Source organism: Siphateles boraxobius, unplaced genomic scaffold (assembly GCF_051911475.1).
Source record: "Siphateles boraxobius isolate OS27281-9 unplaced genomic scaffold, OSU_SipBor_1 189, whole genome shotgun sequence".
In the NCBI taxonomy this organism is placed as follows: domain Eukaryota; kingdom Metazoa; phylum Chordata; class Actinopteri; order Cypriniformes; family Leuciscidae; genus Siphateles; species Siphateles boraxobius.
The window spans coordinates 1151646-1158411 of NW_027508798.1; positions in this window are offsets into that span (position 1 = coordinate 1151646).

The following is a 6766-nucleotide window of genomic DNA, read 5'->3' on the forward strand; positions in this document are numbered from 1 at the left end:
AGTAATCTACAAAATTCTCGCCAAAATTTGGACACAAACTGGGGTCCCCTGTCGGAGACCACGTCCATCGGGAGGCCATGTAAACGAAAGACGTGATCTACGACAGTCAACGCTGTCTCCTTAGCTGAGGGTAATTTGGGTAAGGGGATAAAGTGAGCCGCCTTCGAGAACCGGTCCACCACGGTCAAAACGACTGTGTTACCCTGGGAGGGCGGGAGGGCGGTAATAAAATCTAGCGCGATGTGGGACCAGGGTCTCGAAGGGACTGGCAGCGGTTGGAGTAACCCATCTGGAGGTCGATTAGAAGTCTTACCAGTGGCACAAACTGAGCAAGCCAAGACAAAACTGTGAATGTCACGAGCCATAAGTGGCCACCAAAATCGTTGCTTAACCAAGAAACTGGTTCGGTTGACTCCTGGATGACAAACCACGTTGGAGCAATGACCCCACTGAATGACGTCGGACCGTAATTCCTCCGGCACAAATAAACGATTCGGTGGGCAACCGGGCGGAGGCGTTACCCCTTCTAAGGCCGACTTGACCTTCGATTCGACCTCCCATGTGAGTGTGGAAACAAATAGGGTTTCGGGTAAAATGCACTCGGGAGTAGACGGGCGTTCGGAAGGCTCAAAAATACGAGATAATGAATCGGGTTTGATGTTTTTAGAACCCGGGCGGTACGAGAGAGTAAAATCAAAACGGCCGAAAAAAAGTGCCCACCGAGCCTGCCTGGAGTTCAATCTTTTAGCCGTTCTAATGTATTCTAGATTCTTATGATCAGTCCAGACGATAAAAGGTACCCCTGACCCTTCTAACCAGTGACGCCACTCCTCCAACGCTACTTTGACTGCCAACAACTCCCTGTTACCGATGTCGTAATTACGTTCGGCTGGGGACAAGCGATGAGATAAAAACGCGCAGGGATGCATCTTGTCGTCTGTAGAAGAGCGTTGGGATAGCACTGCACCTACCCCCACCTCTGACGCATCAACCTCCACCACGAACTGACGTGAAGAATCAGGGGCAATAAGGATGGGGGCTGAAACAAAGCGGCCTTTCAGTTTGGCAAACACAGCTTCCGCTGTGTCTGTCCACCTGAACGCCGTTCTGGGGGAGGTCAAGGCAGTCAGAGGTGCGGCTAGTTGGCTGAAGTTGCGAATAAAACGCCGGTAGAAATTGGCGAAGCCCAGAAACCTCTGTAGGGCCTTACGGGAATCTGGGCTTGGCCACTCGACCACAGCCTTAACCTTTTCAGGATCCATACGCACTCCTTCAGACGAAATGATGTGCCCTAGGAAAGGAACAGACTGTGCATGAAATTCGCATTTCTCCGCCTTGACAAAAAGCCCATTCTCTAGCAACCTCTGAAGCACTCGTCGGACGTGCTGCACATGTTCCTGGAGAGAAGATGAAAAAATCAATATGTCATCCAGGTAGACATAAATGAACTGATCTATCATATCACGCAGCACATCATTGACGAGTGCCTGGAAGACCGCAGGGGAGTTGGACAGCCCGAACGGCATGACCAAGTATTCAAAGTGCCCCCTGGGGGTGTTAAACGCAGTCTTCCACTCATCCCCCTTCCTAATGCGAACCAAATGATATGCGTTACGTAAGTCCAATTTCGTGAAGACGGAAGCTCCCTGTAACCTCTCGAAAGCTGAAGACATCAACGGCAAAGGATAAGTATTCTTTACCGTGATGTTGTTCAACCCCCGGTAATCGATACAAGGTCGCAGAGAACCATCCTTCTTCCCCACAAAAAAGAACCCCGCCCCCGCTGGAGAAGAGGAAGGGCGAATGAACTTGGTTGCTAGAGAATCAGAAATATATTTCTCCATGGCCTCCCTCTCAGGAACAGACAGTGAGTATAACTTGCCCTTGGGCGGAGACTTACCTGGCAGTAAATCTATGGCACAGTCATAGGGACGATGCGGAGGGAGAGAAGCAGCACGAGACTTACTAAACACTTCCTTCAGGTCCAGGTACTCCCTGGGCACGCTAGACAAATCCCCTGCTTCCTCCTGAAACATAAAAACAGGCACAGATGAACAAGCAGACACAAGACAGGACTTATGACATTCCTTGCTCCACTCCAGCACAGTTCTTTGCTGCCAGTCTATACGGGGGTTGTGGTGGATGAGCCAGGGGTGTCCAAGAACGATGGGTGCGAGGGGTGAATCCAGTATGTAAAAAAAAATAGTCTCAGTGTGGTTGCCAGATGTGATGAGGGTAATATCTTCCGTCGTGAGTGAAATAGTGGGAAGTTCTTGACCATTAAGTGCGTGTACTGCAATCCTGTGAGTGAGGGGCTTGAGGGGAATCTGAAACTTGAGTGCAAATGATCTGTCCATAAAATTACCTTCAGCCCCGGAGTCCAAAAGTGCTCTACAGTCGTGCTGGTGGACTGACCATCTTAGTCTTACCGGGAGGAGGGTAGATGTGGATGAGGTCTTCTTGGCGGAGATCCCACCCGATAGTAGCCTCATACTTACTATCGGGCTTGACCTTTTACCGGGCAGTTGTATGCGAAATGTCCCGTACCCCCGCAGTAGAGGCAAAGGCCCTGGGACCTCCGCCTTTCCCTCTCCTCCCGGGAAAGCCGAGCTCGCCCCACCTGCATGGGTTCGTGATCGTAGACGGGACTGACCGCGTCCCTGCCGCTGGACCTAGGACCCTCGGCTCCTTCCGGTGTGCGGGTGAACGACCCTCTTCGCTCGACTCGTGAGAGTCGAGCGTCCACCCGCAGTGCCAGCTCGATTAGTTCCTTTTAAAGATGTGGGGAGGTCCAGGGCGTAGATCTCCCTCTGGACGCGGTCAGCCAACCCATGCAGGAACATGTCCCACTGCGCCTCCTCGTTCCATCGACATTCGGCCGCCAGGGTCCGGAACTCGATGGAAAAGTCCGCAACCGACCTCTCTCCCTGATGCAGGTCGGCCAACACCCTGGCGGCCTCTCTCCCCGCGACGGCGCGGTCGAAAACTCGTCTGATTTCGGAGGAGAGTGTCTGGAACGAGGCGCAGCATGGGTCTTGGTTCTCCCACACCGCCGTTCCCCATAGCGCCGCCTTTCCCGTCAGAAGGGTCAGGACGAACGCTACCTTGGCCTGTTCAGTCTGAAAAGTTCTTGGTTGTAGCGCAAAATGCATTGAGCATCGTGTCAGAAAGGCTCTACAGTACCTGGACTCCCCGGAATAAGCCTCCGGAACCGGTAGGCGGGGCTCAGACTGGTGGTGGAACTCTGGTGGTGTGGGGGGAACGGCTGGTGCGGGTGGCGCAGTGGGAGCTCGCATTTGTTGGATCTGCTGGGTAAGCTCGGACACCTGCGCCACCAAAGATTGTACCGCACGACCCGTGTCATTCAAATTTCTCTCTTGGGAATCCATCCTACGTATGCTGTGCCGAATGAAGTCCTCCAACGAAGACGATGGTGCACTCGCTGCTTCCATGGTTTGGTCAGATCGTTCTGTCATGGCGGGGAACAGAACACAGGAAGCAATAGCAAGTAACTCAATTTATTAATGACCAAAACAATGACACGGGCGTGGAATGGTAGCGCAGGGACTTCGATGGCCAGAAGTGATGACAGGAACCGTGAAGTGGTGAAACACAGAAGACGGAATCCACACAACCCAAACGATAATCCACAACGAAACGACAATCCACGAAGAACACGAACACCGGACGAGCGGGATGACAGGACTGGAACACCGACACAGGAGACATCAAACAACGATCTGACAAAGAGGACAAAAACCGGTGAGTTATAAATAGGGTGAGGAAATGGACTGCAGCTGGTGGTGATATGATGATCAGCTGGAGCGGATCAGGTAATGACATCACACTCACGCCCACTACACACGTGCATTCATACCACAACATAAACACGAGACGAGAAGGAACCAGAGAATAGTATACCGTGACAGTTCTATTTCGAGATATTGAGTCATTATTTCAACATAAGTAGCCTAATCTGTGATTTCGACATAGTTATTTCGACGTAATAACGGGACAGTCTAATCTGCACTAAACCACTCTAAGCGTTCTTGTAGCCTAATGATTTTCTATGGGCAGCGTTCGAATTGATTTATGACTCTTGGGGGGTCCACGAAAATGTAGGCTATGTAATTATAAAATGATCAATTCTGAAGACTACCTTGTTATGTACCCTACTGTAGGCAAAATATATATGGACCAATGTTAGGATTTTTCCTGTCTCAAAATGAGGCAGAGGTGGCAAAATCCTAACACTGGGGGGGCATGATAAATTCATTAATCTGGTGCACTTTGTTGTCACTCGAATCTGTTGTTAAAAATAAATGAGAATCCACCCGCCAACACCCATATTTGATTTAGATATCTGCATCTGATCTTCACATTACAATTATTCAATTATGATAATATGGTAATATATCACACTGAAGTAGACCGATTTAAAATTAACATTTATTTAACTGAAAAGTTCTTCTTTTGGCAAAATTACATTTCCTTTAAACAGAGGCTTTACCCCCTTTAAACTTAAATTGTCAATGTTTAATTTTTGAAAACACTCTTATCTGAATATTTTTTTGTATCTCTATAAAGGGCACTTTTCCCCTAATTTTATTTAATGTATGCTCTAAATTTCATTTCAAATTCTTACATTTTATTAATAGGCTATTCAATTAAAATAATAAGACAGCCTAGTCTAGTGGCTGCTACCAATCAAATTACATACCGGATAGTTAAATTGAAAAATTATAGCTGTATTAAATGAGATTATGAGATTGTTTTAAATATTTTTTTTTATATATATATATATACAAATAAGGAATGTTGAAAAGAATGATACTTTGAAACTAAACCGACAGTAGGAGGCGGCAGGCGGCCGTCTTAATGAGCGAGTCATTGAGTCATTAATTTAAACGATTCGTTCAAACGGCTCATTTATTCAGAATGAGCCGGTTTTATAATGGGTAATTTAATCTTTGACTCGTAAGTAGCCTAACTTAATTTTAACTAGGCCTATTTGTTTATTGAACTGTTATGAAATCAATATTTCGGTTTCAATCGTGACGGCATTCAGGAAAACAGCACTCTGGTCGTGTGTAGCCTATATATCGTTTCTTAACTCTAAATTAATATGTTATAAATAACTGTCCGAGCCCCAACAGCGCAACTTTGTACAGTCCTTATTTAGCGGGTGCACCACAACAACAACTCACTCTGCTAGATGAAAATGCCCTGTGGCAGGACTCCTGTGCTATAGCTACTGCCCTGATTGCTGCCTCACATTTTTAATGTTAAAATATAGCCTATTTGGGACCCCCCAAAATCCAAAAATATATTTTTTTATGGGGGTCCCTATGACTTATGGAGTCGCGAGCGCGGTGAACTCGTGAACTGGAGCATCTCGTCATAAATTAAAACAAAATTATGAGAAATAGCCTATATAGACAGTTTGAAATGTCTTTAAACGAAACAATTCAAAACTAAAATAAATACACTACTGTCTATAATCCATTATGTGCATTTCTCTCTAAGCGCATAAGGAGATGGTTTATGTACGGATAATGTTTTATGGGTTTCTCTGTCTGTTCTGTTTATTCTGCATTGTCTCCTCAATCAAAAGCATCTGATTCAGATCAGGTCATTAACATGGGCTTTATACATAAGAGCATGTGTGGTGATGGGGTGACTTCAGGACTCCTGTGCTATACTGCACCAGCCCAACAATAGTCTGGGATAAATATTTACAACACTGTGTTTGAATTATTGTGTTAATGTATAATTGTTCACCTCTTCTAAAAATAAGAAACATTTTCTTGGCCTTGTCACCAAACTCTTTCTGAAGCTCACTAGTCATGTAGTCCAGTGTTTCCTGACCCTGAAGACCCGTTGCTGAAGTCTTCCTCCTTTCACTGCTTAGGCTATGTCTCAGAGTCTCCACTGAAGAGCTGATGTGTGGATCGAGATGATGATCCGAGAGGAAGTGATTATGATAAAGAGCAGGGAAATGTGTTGTGTTTGGTGTATCTTCAGGAACAGGGTTGGGAAACAGTGAGGTTTCCTTTTTTTATGGTAAAATACAGTCCCTAAAAATGTCTGCAAATAAATGACAATCAGTTCTATGTGATAGTTTACTGTATGTACAATATGTTCATTTCTCTCATCAAGTAACCATTAGGGTGTAGGCCTATTGTTAGTGTAAGTGTACAATATTTGTGTAAGATTTTGCACTGTCTCTCAAGTATTTGTATGTTAATTACCCTTGAACAACAAGGGATAGGCTATACAAAAAAGATTGTTCCCCTGAATCAAGTTGTATTTTCTTTTACATTTTTCCCCACTTCTTTCTATTTTTTTTTTATTTTTATTTTTTTTGCGGCCAGCAGTTAGTCATTTTGTAGCATAATGATGTGTAATCCGAATGGTTTACCATTATAAGAACCAGTGCAGTCATGTGTTGTGTGAATCAAGTGTGCTGAATTTGATGAACTGTCACAAAGGTGGCACAGTAATAAATCACCTCTCCCCCCCCCCCCCCCCCTTAATTACTCCAAAGGAATGCATAATATAATCAAAATTGTTTCTTTAGAATCCTTGCAGTGGCTTAAGCATCAACAAGGTAATATTTCGTTTAAGTGATGGTCAGTTTTTGTACTCAGTTACAACACTAAAACTCTCATTTAGAAAGAGTCTGGAGGACAATGAGGCTTACATGCACATCCATTTTCTCCCTCACATACAAAAGGTACCAGTCTGAATATTATGCATTTTAGAA